Source organism: Podarcis liolepis (assembly GCF_965112155.1).
Source record: "Podarcis liolepis genome assembly, chromosome: 7".
NCBI classification, from domain to species: domain Eukaryota; kingdom Metazoa; phylum Chordata; class Lepidosauria; order Squamata; family Lacertidae; genus Podarcis; species Podarcis liolepis.
In genome coordinates, this window is record NC_139561.1 from 83,263,607 (window position 1) to 83,282,843 (window position 19,237).

At 47.4% G+C, this 19,237-nt stretch overlaps 1 protein-coding gene across 2 annotated transcripts in view; it reads left to right on the forward strand.

Annotated features, from left to right (window-relative positions):
• The window catches only part of ERFL (ETS repressor factor like), a 159,883-nt gene that overhangs the window by 83,206 nt on the left and 57,440 nt on the right, over positions 1–19,237 (forward strand). The window lies entirely within an intron of this gene.

Below are 19,237 nucleotides of genomic sequence, written 5' to 3' on the forward strand. Positions count from 1 at the left end.
GACCCTCCCCTCCTTCTTGCTTCTTCTCTCATCCCTTCTTCCTCTCTCTCTCTTTCTCTCTCTCTCTCTCCCCTCCCATCTCTCTCTCTCTCTCTCCCTGTCCTTTCCCATTCTCCTCTCGCTCACTCACCCTCCCCTTTTCCCCTCTCCACCCTCCCCTCCTCGCTCCCCAGCTAACTGGAAGCCGGTTTCCGTTTAGATTAAGGCAGGGAACCTAATTCCAGGGCAGGGGATCGAAATTTCTGGCAACAAAGGGAAATAGCGTATTGATCAGAGGCTCCGGAGATTAAGAGACAAGTGTGTGTATCCATCAGCGCTAAACTGCCTCCCTGCGCCTGAGAGCCGGCCGGGCTGCGGACGCGCCTGGCATGGCAAACACGCGCCCCTCTGGGAGGGCAGGAGCGGGAGCCTCGGGGCAGCTGGGCCGACCGGGGTGGGGTGGGGGGTTGGCGGAGGATGGGGGAGAAGGGCTGGCCGAACCTCCCTCTCCCCCACCCCGGGGGAAATGGAAGAGGGCAGGAGATCAGGGAGGAAGACCCCCAAAGGGAATCTTTGGAAAGAGGAGACCGTGCAGCCCGTGCAATGTAGTGGTTAAGAGACTGAGCTGTGAGCCGCCCAGGTCCCCCATTGCAATTCCACCTCAGCCTCGAAGTCAATGAATGGCCTTAGGCAAAGCGTTCTTGCTGAAACTCAACCCCCCAACACATCCCTCTCTCTCACACACACACCAAAATTCTGCAGATTGGGTGATAATAACAGGGAACTGCGTTCCCCAGGCGTTGGAAACCAGCAAGTCCCAGGTGCAAATTTCTCCACTGCCGTGTGAGCACTAAGTGGCCAGGGGTAAGTCGCTCATTCTTAGCCTCCACCCCCGCCATCCAAGGTAATAAACACTGAACTACCTTACAGGGCCGTTGTGAAGATCACTGAGGTAAGGTATGCGAAACACTTTAAGCGCCCTAACGGGGCAATCGTATTCCAGGAGAAATCCCTATTGAATTCAGTGGGATTTACTCCCAGGTAAGTGCGTCAGCATAAGTTTGCAGCCTAAGGCTACAATCGTGTGCTTACACTTCTTTGGGAGCAAGTCCCTTTGAGTGTAGAGGCGCTTCCTTCTGAGTAAACATGCAGAGACTTGCGCTGCAAGCGCCCTGTATAAATGATAAGTAGTATTTGGGGGTGGTGTGTGTCCTGGAATTTGGAACTCGGAGTTCCAAGAGCGAAGCAATACTTTTGCTCAAGATTATTGGTAGTAGTAGTAGTAGTAGTAGTAGTACAGTAGTAGTAGTAATCGTCGTCTTATGTAAAAGGTGGAACAGTAGAACTCCATCCTTTGGAGCAGAGGTTGCATCTGAAGTTCTCAGGAGTGAAAGCTCTTCCTCTCCCTTCCCCATGGACCCAAGAGTGTGGCTGTGAGGCATAGGCCCGCGAAACTCCATTTATGCATATTATTGGGCTGTGCGGGGGGTGAAACCAGAGGCGTATGGAACTGGAGGGAGTCCAGGGACCCGGGCATTTGGGGAAGTGGTGCCCCGGAAATGCAGAGAGGAGCAGCTGGGCTGGTGGAAGAGGGGGATCACTGAGATCACACCGAAGTTTCTGGGGTCATCATGACCCCACTTGCCTTTCAGCCACTAGTTCCTTAAGCCTGACCTATAAATTGCCAAGTCTGGCCGCCGCCAACACCGCAAATCATGGGTGGCTCACCTTCAGCTGTGATTATTTTTTCCCTACCAATAATGTCATGAGGTTGGCTGGCAGGATGGTATGAGAAAGAGGCGGCCACCTGAGGTTCAGGAGAAATGCTTCTTCACCAGTGGCGTAGCGTGGGTTGTCAGCACCCGGGGCAAGGCAAGTAATTTGCGCCCCCTAACCCGTGGATTTGCGCCCCCTAACCCTAACCCCCAGATGTTGCTCCCGGTGCGGCCGGCCCCCCCTGCACCCCCCACGCTACGCCACCTTTCACATTACGAAGCGTGTGTGATGTGGCTTCCACAAATACTATCCACCCTCATCCCCATCACGCAAGCGATCGTTGGCTGGATATGGAGGACTTGAGTTTAACTAGGCAAAACTTCTTCCATCTCCAGCTTGCGCGTTAAGCAAATACGCATCAGAAGAAAAGGAGTTCAGTAGGTTAGGGGTCTTGAACCCGGGACCTCTCGTTTTAGAAATTGAACACTGGCTGAGGAGAAGCGAATTTCCAGTGCTTGGCGGGGGTGGTGGTGCTTGAGTCAAGCGCTGGGGGGGGGGGGAGACCCCGAACTTAGTTCTCCCCCACCAGTGGAGCTTACCCTTCTTGAAATGTGCGCTTGCGTGTGAGTGTGTAACGGGAAATATCTCTTAGGGAAGGTTAGATGTAGCGAGATATGTGGCACAGTTTCTGAATAGCAATAGCAGAAAATCTACATCGCGCAATATGGGACAGTGAGCGAGAGGTCTCCGTCCCAAAGGGCTTACAATCTAGGGCTACAAATTCTAAAGCACACTAGCTTGAAATCAGCAGGGTTTTACTTCCGAGTAAACACAAAATAGCATTCCTCTGCTCGGTGGCTCACACGTACACGTGTGCACCCCTCAAAGTGTGGATATCTGCACCCTCTTCTTACACGGCCAGATCCATCCGCCAGTTAAACAGAATGGAATGGATTTGGCGCCGGACAATCCTCGCTGAAATGACGGGAACCAAACTGTCTCGACTTCTTAGCGGCGTGGCGAGTGGATCACCAGATCGCAGAATGCTGAGGTAGTGAAATACTTCGTGGTTTTAGACACGAAGAGAGGATTTTGCGAATCAGCTTAGACTCCCACCTCTCCATCTGTCTCTCCTTTCACACAAGCACACCATCCCCCTGTGAATTAATTCTATGCAAGGCCCCCATCCTCAATTCCGGGCTAAAGCTATAATTGTTGTCTTAAGTTTTGCTACCTTCCACCGAATGTGAGTTAATCATTCCACTAGTCCTCACGCGTTTTGCCATCAGGTTCCATGCCTATTCTAACCGAGAGGGGAGAAGGAGGGGAGACCTAGAACCAGCGTTCAATGCCACTCCTGTAAACGCTGGTGGGCAGACGGTAATTCAGGTTTTTTTTTCATTGCCTTTGATACAACCTAGCTCCTTTTAAAAACCCCGGGGAAAGGTCTGTAAGCCATTCTTTATGCAGACTATACATGCAGTATACCCAAAGTGCTTAAATTATCTCGGGGGGGGGGGAGAAAGCTGTATTATTAATTGGTGGGCTTGTCAAGAAGATATCTATCTCCTTGTCCACACGTTACAGTTAGCGTTGCCCTAGAAAGGCTAGCGTGTCAGACTGGCTTCAGTGCAGATTGGTTTTTGGAAGAGAGCGGTGCCGAGGCTCCAGGAAGCCTGGAAGCCAAACTCTTTGACCCTCTAATAATGTTAAGGCATCAAAGGCACCCAAAGAGGCCTTCTCCTTGGCTGGCTGGTCACCCATCAATTTTGGAATAATCATCCCTGGGAGACTCACCAAAGCCAGAGCCCTCATAGAAGTGCAGCAGAATACAGTGAGTGGCAGTAGGCTGACCCACTTCAGACAACAGGTGGTGTGGTGGATTTCAAAAAAATTTTTGAAGGTGGGGGGGGGGAGGCATACCTCAGTCCAGCACAAGACAGAAAGGTCATAGCTTCAGCCTCTTTGTCTGTGCAAGTGCCCGAATATTTTTTTTAAGCATTTATTTATGTTTCCTTTTTTTTTACCTGCTTTTCAGCTACCCCCCACAAGGTTCCCAGAGCAGCTTACACAGAGCAGTAACATGACAGAATTTGCCCTCAGGCTTAAGTCTAAATGTAGGGGAGCAGTCAAAGGGGGGTGTACCGTCCCCCCACCCCACCCCACTCCCATCCACCTATGCATTCTTGAAGCGGTATAGCCCTCTCTCTTCCACACCTCAGGACCATGCTACCTTATTATTCTGCTGCTGCAGGTGCAGATACAACCCTGCCTGTCCTAAAAAAGCGGTGTAATACATTTTGGTATTTAAAATGGCCGTTGAAGTGGCCATGGCTAGGGAAGGGTAACTGTTACCCACTAACTCACTGTTACCCACTAACTAATCCAGAATGCGGCAGCTAGACTGGTGACTGGGGGCAGCCGCCGAGACCATATAACACTGGCCCTGAAAGACCTACATTGGCTCCCAGTACATTTCTGAGCACAATTCAAAATGTTGGTGTTGACCTTTAATGCCCTAAATGGCCTTGGCCCAGTATATCTGAAGGAGCATCTCCAACCCCATTGTTCTGCCTGGACACTGAGGTCCAGCGCCGAGGGCCTTCTGGTGGTTCCCTCACTGCGAGAAGCAAAGTGACAGGGAACCAGACAGAGGGCCTTCTCAGTAGTGGCGCCCGCCCTGTGGAACGCCCTCCCACCAGATGTCAAAGATATAAACAACTACCTGGCATTTAAAAGACATCTGAAGGGAAGTTTTTAATATGTGACGTTTAAATGTATTTTTAATCTTTGTTGGAAGCCACCCAGAGTTGCTGGGGAAGCCCAGCCAGATGTGCGGGGTACAAATAATAAATTATTATTATTATTATTATTATTATTATTATTATTATTATTATTATTATTTGCACCTTTCAGCTGTGTTGTATTAATTCAATGATGTGCAAGGCGTGATTGTGGTTAATTGTGAGGGAAAGGCTCTGAAGACATTGCAAGTAGCATTTTCTTGCCTTTACTGAACTGCTTCCAGAGCTTACGCCCAGCATTTGGGAATCAAGTTGAGCGCTGTCTCCTAGCTCAGCAATGGAGCCCTTGGGTGGCATTGAGCAGTGCGACCTTCAGCCACAGTTTGCTCTCTGCAAAATGGGCATGATAGCAATTTTCCTTACAGAATGCTTTGATGTAAATGTCAAAATAAAAAAATTCCTTCCAGTAGCACCTTAAAGACCAACTAAGTTCTTGGTATGAGCTTTCGTGTGCATGCACACTTCTTCAGATATTCTTCAGTGTGCATGCACACGAAAGCTCATACCAAGAACTAACTTAGTTGGTCTTTAAGGTGCTACTGGAAGGAATTTTTTTATTTTGACTATGGCAGACCAACACGGCTACCTATCTGTAACTTGATGTAAATGTGTTATGGAATTCATGCCATCAGCGCTCTTTGAGATTCAGGGACAGGATGGACTTGAAACATATAGAAATGGTTCTGACTTCTGAACTCCCCTGAACCATGACAGGTTTCTATGTATGGATCATATCAAGGGTTAGTCCTGCTCAGAGGAAAGCCTTTTGAAACAAAGGACAATGTGGATGGGTCTACTCTGAGTAGGATGAATGTTAGCTACAACCCTCTTTTATCATAGAATTGTAGAGTTGGAAGGGACCATGAGGGTCATCCCTGCACAGCAGAAATATTTTGCCCAATGTGGGGCTCGAACCCACGACCCTGAGATTAAAGGTCTCACGTTTTATAGGATGTCATTTCTGGGTTCATCTTGTTACACAATCCCACCTACTTTAAGAACAACAGAAAAAGGAGAGCCTGCTGGATGAGGCCAGTCTAGCTCAGTTCTCACAGTGGTCAACCAGGCCCCCCCACCGTGGGAAACCATTTAGCAGGACCTGAGCACAAATCACTATCCCTCCTCCCCCTCCCCCAGTTTTCAGCAACAAGACGTCTTGTGACATCTTAAATATTGACGCATTTATTTTTCATGGACTATAGTCCGCATCATTAGATGTTCCTGTGCACATTTACTTCGAAAATAAGTCACCTTTTGGGTCCAGTGCAATGGAGCGATGTGTGCATGGGAATATAGCCTTAAAAGGTAAAGGGACCCCTGACCATTAGGTCCAGTCGCGGACGACTCCGGGGTTGCGGCGCTCATGTCACTTTACTGGCTGAGGGAGCCGGCATACAGCTTCTTGGTCATGTGGCCAGCATGACTAAGCCGCTTCTGGCGAACCAGAGCAGCGCAGAGAAACGGCGTTTACCTTCCCGCCGGAGCGGTACCTATTTATCTACTTGTACTTTGACGTGCTTTCGAACTGCTAGGTTGGCAGGAGCAGGGACCGAGCAACTGGAGCTCACCCCGTTGCGGGATTCAAACCGCCGACCTCCTGATCAGCAAGTCCTAGACTCTGTGGTTTAACCCACAGCGCCACCCGCGTCCCTTGAAAAGCCTTACTTTTAGGTAAATGTCCTCAGGGGCTGAGGGCATCATTTGTGAATATAAGCAAGAGCCCATCCCTCACTTACAGCGTTCATAATTTGGTTATCTTGGAGGTGTTGCAACCCTTCAATCTATAAGTAAGGTTCATTCAGGTAAATTATTACATATTAAACAAGTGAGAGAATGAATGTGTTGGTGTTGTGAGCCACCTTGAGATATACAGATGAAGGGCTGTATAAAAATCAAATTAATTAATTTTCTAAACTAACACTGCTCCTCAACAGTTGGCAATTAGCAATGGGAAGCATGTGGAGTTTACATCCCACCAGTGGAAGTCTGAACTGTGCACTGACACAGATGTACCTTGACAGGTACACACTTGTGCTTGGAAGCAACCATACAGAGACATTTAGTATGGGGAAAATAAGAAAGCTTAATTTTTTTTTACAAAACACATGCTTGACAGTAAAAGAGTCCCTAGTTCTGTCTAACAAAGTTTGAGATGTCAGGGGCCTCGCTTGGTCTTTGATCTCAAGAGTCCCACAAGATGTTTCCTCTCTTTTGGTGGGATGAAGGGGGAAGGGAGGAGTAGGAAATGAGATCAGGATCTCTAAGAGGTATCAGAGGGAAGGTCAGGGCAAGTTAGGTCAGAAACCTGGGGGGTTCCCCCTCTCTACTATCTATCTTCCCTCCCATCCCCGCAAATGACCCCAGTCTTACTAAAAGCTGAGTTGAATCCCAACACTTCCAACAGAAACAGCTTTCAAAAATAGAACTGGACCCAAACTTATAAGACAATGGTGTTTTTAAAAAAATATAAAGATTCTGTGAATATTATTTTTCAGACTTGACAATTGGAGAATTTAAGCCTGTTTGCTGCTCACAAATAGGGTGGAGAATCTCAGGCACCGCTGTGGATCGTGCTTTGATATACATGTACTGTAATTTAGTATTGTTGAAGGAAGCAGGGGCTTGCTCCCTTCCTCCTTCCAGCTCTTTCTTCTTTGGTCATTGCTTCCTTCATCAACTAGTATGAACTAGCGGTAGGGCTTCAATTCCATATTGAGCTGGAATTTTTCAGAAGATCATTTTCTTTTACACACACCCACACACCCACACCCCAAGTACTACTGGTAGAGGAAACTAGCTCCACACCATTGATGAAATGCTTCCCCCCCCCCCATTTGACTGCTCACTAGCAAGGTGGAAAATTTTGGGAGGCCATTTGTTGCTCTGCCCTGAACAACTATTGACATGCCCACACTATAAATGCAAACTACAGTGGTGCCCCGCAAGACAATGCCTCGCAAGACAAAAAACTCGCTAGACGAAAGGTTTTTTCATTCGCGATTTGCCTCGCAAGACGAATTCCCCTATGGGCTTGCTTTGCAAGACGAAAACGTCTTGCGACTTTGTTAAACCGTTTAAACCGTGCTTCGCAAGAAGAAAAATTCGTTAGACGGCAAAAATTGCGGAACGAATTAATTTCGTCTTGCGGGGCACCACTGTAGCTGCACACCTGTCCAGTTGGGAATTGTCTTCCCCTAACCCACATGCCTGTATCCTTATAGACTATTTAGTGATGGGATAATTGCTGAAGTCTCCAGAGAATCTGCCATGAAATTTCTGCTGCTACTGGTGGTGGTGGTCTTGGTACTGCTGCTGCTACACCTGTGGTGGTACTTTCAGTAAAATAAGCATAATCAGGGTGATTAGAAAAGTCCCTGGACTGGAGGAAGAATCAGGTGTCAGTAAAAGTTTGGGCAATGGAACATGAAGGAGGAACGGGGCCTGGAGGAAAGGTTTGAAGGAGAGAGAAATGGATTGAGTAATACAGTGGTACCTCAGGTTACATACGCTTCAGGTTACATACACTTCAGGTTACATACGCTTCAGGTTACAGACTTCGCTAACCCAGAAATAGTGCTTCAGGTTAAGAACTTTGTTTCAGGATAAGAACAGAAATTGTGTTCCGGCGGCGCGGCAGCAGCAGAAGGCCCCATTAGCTAAAGTGGTGCTTCAGGTTAAGAACAGTTTCAGGTTAAGAACGGACCTCCGGAACAAATTAAGTACTTAACCCGAGGTACCACTGTATGAGCAAACGTTTTACGTAGGAGGCTTCTCAGCTGATGCTCCCAAAGGAACGTTGGCTTTGAGAGAGGACGGGTGAGCGATGGTGGCATCATATAGGCAGTGGTGCCATGGTTAAAGGGCAGGGGTTGAATGCAGCAAGTTCCCTGCAGAGTGCCTATCTCCATTGCCCTAGTGCCACCCAATCAGCATGAAAGGGGAGCTGTCTGGCCACTGTACGCTCCAAAGCTACGCATTTAGGAAAGCTGAAAACACAAAGTGTTTCAATTTCCAGAGAAGAGTGTGCAGGTTCTGTTACGTACGATGGAACTTCATGGTGGCGGGGGGGGGGGGGGAGGAAACATCTTAAATCAGAAGAGGACATTGGAGCACTCCAAATCGTTTGCCCATGTATGTGCATGGAAAATAGGGAAACAAGCTGAGAGACAATACATGGAGATCTGCAATGCATCCCTTATTATTATTATTGTATAATGATAAGCTTACTGTATAATCTTAGAAGCGGTGTGGCTGCGAAGGGGCATGGCTGTGGCTTTCGTGAAGGGGCCGTGCGCTTCTGAATTTGCTACTACGTACACTATTGCATATAAGTCTACTGGGGTGGAACTCCTGGCCTAGCGGGCAGCTCAGAAGGATGGATGATGTCCTTGAAGAAACTAAGAAGCCTTGCTGTGGCCAAGGGTGGTAAAGTTAGAGGAGCAAAGGTCATGGGAAAGAGATACAATGGGGAAATAAGGACTGGAAAGGAAGAGGAAAGGATGGAGGGCTTTAAACATTAAGACTCGACATTGAAACGGGGACTTTGTGAGCTGTGTGACAGCAAACCTCCAGAAACCAAAGCGTGTTCAAGGATCCTCAAGTGAAAAACAGATCAAATTAAAGGAAGCATATTGATTTGAGAAAAACCAGGGCTCTTTTGGTCTATGATGTTGAGACAAAAATATGACCCTCAGCATCTAAGGTGTGGGAAAGCCTGCATACAAAGCAGTCTTATGCAATCTTTTGCTTAAAATACTTTAAATAAACAAAAAGCAAACAGTTCAAATAATATCTTGAAGTCCAAAATTCTTTGCAACCATCCAAGTATCTTCACATTCATTGGATGGCGGGAGAAGATTTATTTCAGTGGTTAAAGTCTGCACACTTTTCCTTTCACCTCTTTAAATGGCGTGCTTCCAAAGTCCATGTTTATCCCCAGTGGTCCTATATTTTCTGGTGCAGCCCCTTACTTTTGTCTTCTGGGAATGTCTTATTAAAAGTTGCCATTGTGCAGGATTCAGCCAACTCCCCGTGCTCTTCTGACAGTAAATGCTGCTGTCCTATATCCACTCAGCTAGGAGTGTGGCGCATATGGGCCTAGGATTGCACTATAAATTTCGGAGTGAGAAATAGCCGCGTGACATTGTGACTGTGGCAGATATAAACATAAAGGCAATGCATGGACATGGACACTAAGGGAGCAATCCTATACACAAGAATCTGGCTTAAAGCAAGCCACTGTAGGTTAAGCTGGCATAAAGTTACACCGGATCCGAACTCTGTTCAGCTGTGGGGATACTGCTGGCTCAGCCGGCCTAAGCCCGGCAGAAGGATAACAAGCCTTTAAAATAGTGACTGAATCACACCAACCTTTTTGCCAGGTCACGTGACCAAGCTGAATGGGCTCAGGTTTAGACTAACCCTCTCCTCTCTGGTCGTGACCCTGCCATGCTCCAGAATTCCCTTTTCCCAGGGCTTACATTGTCTTAAGATCTGCTGAGTTTGGCTCAGCCAGCTAGGTCTCAGGTGAGCTGGGATAAGAAAAATATACTGATGTATATCTGGATGAATGTAGGTTGAGGGAGTTAAGACAGCCCAGTCAGAGATGCGCTGGATCCTAACCCAGCTCACCCTAGTGGATCTTCTTCTAGGATTGCTCCCTAAGACATGCTAAGGCACATTTATTATTATTATTATTATTATTATTATTATTATTATTATTATTATTACTACTACTACTACTACTACCCCAGCTTTTTTTCTGATGGGATTCAAGGCGGGTTACAGATGAAAAATGAACTACCAGAAACCTAGCGGTGGGAGGGACAATCCTTAAAAACATGGTAAAATTAAAACAAAATACATATATAAAATCTGTTTAAAGCATACACATAATTGCAATAAAAACAGCACGGCATCAGCCCTTTAATTAAAAGCTGTAAATTCCCAAAATTTCTTGTTGGAACAAGAAAGTCTTCAGCTGCCAGCTGATGGACAACAAGGAAGGAGCCGTCTCTAGGGAGGGAGACCCAGTGAGCATCCACTAGGAGGGCACATGATCGCTAAGGCAGAGCCTGCTATTTTATACGCTGCAGCTGCTGTATAATTTAAACGGGGGATAGAATACTGTATGTTTTTCACATAGATCTTAAACTAAAAGAACAGACATTCCATTGGCTTTAAATTAATGGGGGCGGGGCTAAATGCCATTGGTGGCATTCAGCAATGTGTCGTTGTGTGTGGTGGGGTCTTGGGATGGGACCAGGATATAAGAATTCGGGTGCTAACCAAGCATATTCATGTTTTTAATCTGTGTAGTGTTGGAGAGAATAATAAGGTTTGCAGCAGGGGTCGCCAATGCAATGCCTTCCAGGCAGGGCTATTTTCCTAGAAAAATAGGTCCTGGTACTCACCATGACGTTGTTACCGTAAGTGCCACACTTTTTAGCAACAACAACAACAACAACAGCAACAAAGGTGCCGGTACTGCATACCTTTGAGTACCCTCAGAAAAAAGCAGGGCTTCCAGGTGCTGTTGGACTCCAACTCCCATCAGCCTCAGCCAGCATGCACAAAGTGCGAGGGATGATGGGAGATGTAGTCCTACAATGTCAGGAGAGCACTACATTGGCTGTCTATTGGTTACAGGTAGATATGGTTGGATCACGAAGTGCTATTGATTTCAGTGGGTCGCGGATGGCGCTGTGGGTTAAACCACAGAGCCTAGGACTTGCCGATCAGAAGGTCAGCGGTTCAAATCCCCATGACGGGGTGAGGTCCCGTTGCTCGGTCCCTGCTCCTGCCAACCTAGCAGTTCGAAAGCACGCCAAAAAGGGCAAGTAGATAAATAGGTACCACTCCAGCGGGAAGGTAAAACGGCGTTTCCGTGCACTGCTCTGCTTCGCCAGAAGCGGCTTAGTCATGCTGGCCACATGACCCGGAAGCTGTACGCCGGCTCCCTCGGCCAATAAAGCGAGATGAGCGCCGCAACCCCAGAGTCGGCCACGACTGGACCTAATTGTCAGGGGTCCCTTTACCTTTAAGTCGGACTAGTATGCAAATCCCACATAACGTTTCCTGCCGAAGAGCTATGTGTAAACTGGAAAGCTTGCATGCCTGTACATCGGGCGACGGGGAAACCTCAGGTTGGGGGGGACAAATGCAGCCATCCAGGCCTCTGGGCCTGGGCCTTGGAACTCTGTGACCCGAGGCCACATGCCTCACCAATCCCTGCTTCAACGTTCTGAGCATTTCTGCCCAAGTGGAATTTATTTATTTATTTGTAGCACTTATATCCCAGCTTCTTCTCCAAAGAGCTCAAGGTGGCGTACAGGGCTCTCTCCCTCTTCATTCTATCTCCCACAACAATCCTGTGAAGCCGGTTAGGCTGAGTGGAAGTGACTGGCCCAAGGTCACCCAGGGAGCTTCATGGCCAAGTGTAGACTTGAAGGCTGGTGGGACTTGAACTCTGGTCTCCCAGGTCCTAGTACTGCACTCTAACCACTACACCACACTGGCTCTCTGGAATGTGTCCTTGAACTCTCAGAATACTTTTTTATTGTGTGGCTTGAGGATAGACTGAGGGTATATGAGTGTTTCTGAATACTTGAAAGAGCGTCTCCACCCCCATCGCTCAGCCTGAGGTCCATCCAGCTTTGAGGGCCTTCTGGCGGTTCCCTCGCTGCGAGAAGTGAGGCTACAGGGAACCAGACAGAGGGCGTTCTCGGTGGTGGCGCCCGCCCTGTGGAACGCCCTCCCATCAGATGTCAAGGAAATAAACAACTGTCTGACTTTTAGAAGACATCTGAAGGTAACCCTGTTTAGGGACGTTTTTAATGTTTGGTCGTGTTTTTAATATTCTGTTGAGAGCTTCCCAGAGTTCTGGGGAAATCCAACCAGATGGGTGGGGTATAATTAATAAAATTCTTATTTTTATTTCTAGAAATTAGCCTACTGGGCCAAGGTGACATTTACATTTATTGCCCCACCCACTTTTACATCTTGCCCCGCCCACCACTGACATGTGGACCTTGGAAGGTTGCCCGGAAGCTAATGCGGCCCTCGGTTCCCCACCCCGTCCTACATAAACAGAAGCAGACCTGTTTTTTGTGTTGTTGTTTTTTTAAAAAACCCGCATGACATTACCTGGTTTGTATCTCATCTTCCCTGGGACCAGAAGAGAGACAAACATCTTCACCTGTTTCCCGATTTAGCCAATGCCATTTTTGCATCCTTTGCCCTCTCTTCAGGAATGACGGCGAGGAGGGAGGGCCGTGACGCTCGCTGCAGAAAGGCGGGGAGAAGAGTTGTGGGCTATATGGCTGAAATAGGCCAGGATGTTGTACTTGAGAACCAATCTCCTCTTTGACGGGTTCCATCCCTCTTCTTTACAACCTTCATTACTGCTGACTCAGGCAGGTGTGGAGGGGGAGCAGGCAGGAGCAAGCTGGCTGGTATGCCTTGCACCCTTCTGGTTTCTCATCTTTGCGTGTGTTTGTGGCCTGCCAGTATTTCTTTCTGTGTCAGTCTTTTCCCTGCTCCTGTGATGCATGCTTTTGGTAGTTTATTTTCCTGCGTGGGAACCCTCCCTGCTGGTTAGGGATGTGGCTGCTTCGGCGGCAACAAACCAGCCCATGCCGTAACGCCAAAGAAAAGCCACCGAAGGGAATCCAACACCCGAAATGTACAATTCAGCTTAGTTAGGAGGTTGCAGTGCATGTTACGATGTCCGTTAGCATGGTCATACAAACCGGTGCAACCCTTATCATGAGCTAACCACACAGGCAGTGGATTTGGGGCACCACTATGGATTTTACTTATTTATTATATGCATACTCTGCTTTTTTCACCAGGGTTGCTCAAGCAAGCACATACAGTTCTCTCCTCTTCCCAATAACCATAATCTATGGTTAGATTAAGCTGAGAAGTAGTGGCTGTACCCCTAGTTAGAGGTGGATTCTGAGAAGTGCGGATGGTTCCGCCGCACTGGGAGCCAAGCCTAGGGGGTGCTGCAAAGTGTTGCAACTACAAAATAGTGAATTCAGCAGAACAGAAGGCGAGAGGTTGGGTGTGTGCACCAAATTTTGGCCTTGCATAGCGTGCCGCTGAAATTTGAAAGACCCTGATCATGGCCAAGCAGGGATTTGACTGGGTCTTTCTTCCTCCTGGTTCAATACTCTGACTATTACACCACTCCGGCAGAACATTGACAGCTATGCCCCATGAGACACCGGCGTCCACCAGGAAACTGCTCTCATGCAGCTGTTGTTCACTTCAATGAAGCTTGCGCAGAAGGAACACCTGGTGGAATCACCCATTGTTCATTAGCAGGAAAGGGGTGCCGTGTCTCTGGCTAGCCCTGAGAAGGAGATCATAGGAAGCAGCCTTATACTAAGTGAGAGTATTAGTCCATCCAGGTCAGTACTGAGCTACCACCCTGGGCTGCTGCAGGAGGAAGGGTGAGATATCACCTATGTGTGATTGACACATGATAATATATATAGACACACACACACAGACACAGACACACATGCACATATATATATGCACACAAACTGTTTAACTCAGCCTTTATCAACCTTATCCCTTCCAGATCTTTTGGACTACATCTTCCAGCAGCGCTGCCTTATCCTGAGTCAGGCCATTGTCTACCCAGCTCAGTACTGTCTGCACGGACTGCCAGCAGCTTTCCACTGTTTCAGACTAGGGAAGCTCCAAGTCCTGCCTAGAGTTACCAGCAGTTGCACCTGGAATAATAATTTATAATAATAGTAATTTATTATTTATACCCCGCCCATCTGGCTGGGTTTCCCCAGCCACTCTAGGCTGCTCCCAGCAGAATATTAAAAGCACGATAAAACATCAAACATTAAAATCTTCCCTTAACAGGGTTGCCTTCAGATGTCTTCTAAAAGTCAGATAGTTGTTTATCTCCTTGACATCTGATAAGAGGGGGTTCCACAGGGCGGGCGCCACCACCGAGAAGGCCCTCTGCCTGGTTCCCTGTAACCTCACTTCTCTCAGTGAGGGAACCACCAGAAGGCCCTCTGAGCTGGACCTCAGTGTCTGGGCTGAATGATGGGGGTGGAGACGCTCCTTCAGGTATACGGGGCTGAGGCCGTTTAGGGCTTTAAAGGTCAGCATCAACACTTTGAATTGTGCTCGGAAACGTACTGGGAGCCAATGTAGGTCTTTCAGGACCGATGTTATGTGGTCACGGCGGCCACTCCCAGTCACCAGTCTAGCTGCCGCATTCTGGATTAATTGTAGTTTCTGTGTCACCTTCAAAGGTAGCCCCACGTAAAGCGCATTGCAGTAGTCCAAGCGGGAACCTTCTGCATGCAAAGCAAGTGCTCTTCCATTGAGTTGCTTCTCTCCCCCCTCCAAAAAAATCTGGAACCTATCCTAGTAGAATCATTGGAAGCTGCCTTATGCTGAGTCAATCAATCTAGCTCAGCATTATTTACATTGATTGGCAGTGGCTATCCAGGGTTTCAGATAGGGGGCATCCCCAGCCCTACCTTGAGATGACGGAGACTGATGCTGAGACCATCCACCACGAAGCTATGATCCTTCCCTGAAGTGTTGTGCTCTGAATCTAATTCCCAAAAAAACATAATTGGCTGACTGCTGGGTGTAGTCTTATAAGAGAGGGTGGCAAGAGTTTTCCCTCTTTCCACTGCAGGTATAATCTCCAGTTGGGCTGAAAACTGTGTGCTCCAGATGCCAGCAGGAACATGTATCCAGAATCCAGACATTATTTGTCATGCAACCTCCCTATTTCAGTTACCCTCCGAATCCACATGTAGGTTTGGAGACAAGCACTCAAGAGAAGGCATAATCTCCTTCAAATTCCAATGCATGCAAACTAAAATAGAAGTGCTCATGGGTGGGAAATGGTCATGAGAATCTGGAGAAAGACTATTTCAGTGGCAGAGAACATGCTTTCGCGTACGGGAGGTCTCAGGTTCAGTCCCTGGCAGGCTCAGGTAAAGACTCCTGCCTGAAACCCTTAGAGACTGGTGCCAGGCTGCATAGAGTAGCAATACTTAGTTCTATGCACCTTCTTCTTTTTAAACCATAGCTTTTATTTAAGTTTCCAAAAAAGATATACAGCCCTGTGAGGCATGTAAGGCAGGGAGGCAGTGACTGACTAAAAGGCCAGCCAGCATGAATGGGGATTTGAACCCTGGTTTCCGAGGTCTTCATCTCATACTCTAACCCCTGCATCTTGCTGCCTCTCGCTGATGCAGATGTGCTTCGCTTCAGGCAGGCGGTTGGGCCCAGGACATTACAGGAAGCAACAAGTACAAGTGCCTCACATTCCTAATTTTTGGAGCCATCCATTGTGGTATGTAGCCATTCGTTTCAAAAGAAGTCTGTGCCTCACTTGTCTCCTCCACAAAGGAGCTGCTCTAAGCGACCTGTAAATACAAAATGAACAATAACCCAACCATTAGACCACAAATGACCAAACTAAAAGCAGCAGCAAAAAAAGGAACACATTGACAACCAATATATTAAGCAGCAAAAGCTCGTTTAAAAAGGAACGGGTGGCAATCCCTTAGGGTGGTATATAAATTCAATTAATAATAATAATTAGAGTAGACCCATTGAAATTAATGAACACAACTAAGTTATGTCCATTGGTTTCAATAGGTCCACTTATAGTAAAATCAGTTGAATACCACACAATGTCCTAAATTGCCTACAGAGCACAAATGAAGAGGGAGATAGCCAAAACCCTTTGGAACAGGGAGTCCCATACACGAGGCACTGCTGGCACGGAAAAAGCCCTCCCTTCCATAGAGAAAATTACATAGAAAATATTATTTGGCCCTCACTCAATGAACAAAGGCTAAGAAAGGCAGCTTATTTTCTGAGAAGGGTGGGGGTGGGGGAATAACTCATGTGGGGTGGAGAGGTTTGCAGCATGAGATCCCAAAGGAGACCACCAATATATGGGCCTGAGGAGCACCCACTCACTTTGTTTGGGGTCCAGTAAAGTGCCTTCAAGCAAGAGATAAAATGGCAAAGCAGTCCCCAGGTCTGCAGGGCCCTATTGTGGGGACTGGGCAGCTCCCAGACCCCGTGACTTCTGTCCGCTGACCGCAGCTATGTGTTTCTTATCACTTCAGCATTCAATGACTCATAATGGACTGACTCCACTGTAATGCGTTGTGCCTGAAGTCATGTGCAAACCTTGCTGTGCTATGTGATCTCTAAGACAGATCATTCACAAATGCAAGTCATCAGCTGACATTGCAGTCATAAAGCAATGAATGTGCATCTGTGAACAGCAACTTGCAGAAGTAAGGTTTACTTATTCAAATTCGGGCTGGCTTCTTGTTGCATGTTGTTCAGATGAAGGCTGAGTTCTAATATTTGTCGGAGTTTTCCATTTTCAACATGATGGCCTTATCTACACATCCTATTGAATAAGGTAGCAATAAGCTGGGAGGTTAGGTTGAACCACCTCAAACTACAGAGAGATAATCATGTATTAAGGAAGAATTGAGTGCAGAGAACATTTCTCCTGGGTGACCTGGTTTTCTTCTTGCTGCAGGACCAGCTCTGCCATTTGGCAAAGTGGGGCAACTGTCTCAAGTGGCAAATACTTGTGCCCTCCAGTTGTTTTGGACTACTGGAGGGCTCCAGGTTGCTGAATCCTGTGCTAGTGGAACAGGGACCAGCAGCAAGGTGTTGGAGAACAGAGCTCTATTAGCCATAGGCCTGACCCCAAAGAAAGCCTGTTACTTTCAGATGTAGCCAAGGATGCTATCCCATTGCCAACACTGAAGTTAAGATCCAGCTGCTACTTTGGCTGGTTTTTGTACATGGAATGGGAGGTGAGGCACCTCTTGTCCTTCGCCTCATGTGGCCAAAGGTCTTGACTTGCAGGGAGTCTGTTTGACTTGGGGGAGCATTGGAAACTATGCTATTGGCCCATTACCAGCTAAAGTGATTACAGTTCACACTGGCACCTCAAGATTTAACCACCTCCTTCTGCTGTCTTTGTAGATCCAGCAATAGGAGCCAACTCCTAAAATAACTAAAATATTTGAGGAGACTGGGGGTCCCCAAAGTTCATGAACATTGTCATTCAAATGCTGTGTGTGCACCATGTCTTGTGATAGATTATGTGGGGCAGGACTTAACTAGCTCCCACACAAAAAATATTTTATTCCAGTTGGCATCCCGCTGTAGTTACTTGCCTTAGGAATGGGTGTGGTCTCCGAATCAAATCAATCAATCAATCAATCAATCAAGCAGTGACCTGTCATTTAAAGCCTCAATGCACTTGCCTTTGAGGTCCTGCTTAGGAGCAGAGTTAGCTCTAGAACTCTTTTTTTTCTAAGAGAGGTCAGCTCCAAATTCCTCTCTCTTTCAACCGTCTTACAGATAACATAGTTAGAATTCATTGGTGGGTTTGATGCCTTTGTGATAGGACTCATTCAGGATATGTGTGTGTGGTTTTATCACTTTAAAAAAAAAGTAGCCTCTTATTTCTTCTCTACTGGCAGCTTTGCAGATGGAACACTATGATAAGTGTTACGCTTGTCCATGCCTATTACTGGAAGTTGCAGTTGTCCGGTGATGAACATGCATGAGTAAAATGTATCCAGGTGCAAATTAAAGGAAGGGAAAGCACAGGTCTTCCAAGAACTGGAAGTTTTAGAGTCCCTGGTTGTCCAGAAGTACATTAGTACACGATTACAGATAGGTAGCCGTGTTGGTCTGCCATAGTCAAAATAAAAAAATTCCTTCCAGTAGCACCTTAAAGACCAACTAAGTTAGTTCTTGGTATGAGCTTTCGTGTGTTTGTATCTGAAGAAGTTCTTGGTATGAGCTTTCGTGTGCATGTATCTGAAGAAGTGTGCATGCACACGAAAGCTCATACCAAGAACTAACTTAGTTGGTCTTTAAGGTGCTACTGGAAGGAATTTTTTTATTAGTACACGAGTCAGGGGAGGGAAGGCTGAAGAGGGGGGAGAGAAACAAAACACAGGGCAAAGGAAGAAAAGAACAGCCATGGAGAATAAGAAGCAAAGAAGGGGGGGCAACCCAGAAAGAAGTCAGGAGACACTTAAGGTGCATTGTGTCCCAAAGGAATCCTGGGAACTGTATTTTGTTAAGGGTGCCGGGAATTGTAGTTGTGGGTAAACTACAGTTCCCAAGATGTGGTGTGGATGCCATGAAAGAGAAGAGGAGGGTGGGTGCAGGGTGTCTGGAGGAGGCGCTAGGCTGGAGAGATAGTGGGAGAGCACTAGGGAGGGAGAGAAAACATCGAGACTGAGAAGATGTTGGAAATCCAGAATGAGAAAAGGGATTTAGGATGGACAGGGAGGTGGAGGTGGGGTTCCGTGGTGTTGTGAGGTGCTGGTGGTGAGATCCCATTCACTGGGAGTCCAACAAAGAGGGCCGGGAGACCCTCAGTGGCAAGAAGATCCGGGAGTGGCAGAGAATAATGGGTGCGACAGGGCACTCAGGACAGGGTGCAGGAAGCAGAAGGTTTTGGCTGTGTGTGTGTGTGTGTGTGTGTGTGTGTGTGTGTGAAGGAGAGGGAGAGAAACTGCGGCTCATTCATAGGGGAGCTGGAGAAAGAGAGGGAAGTGAATCTGAAAGACCCCCCAAGGGGTGAGGGAATAGACGGGGTGAGGGAATGGGTGGTAGCAGGGCGCCGCCCAGAGGCGAGTAATGGGCGCAGGCCGCGGCTGCTGAGGGCTTGGGCAGCGCTG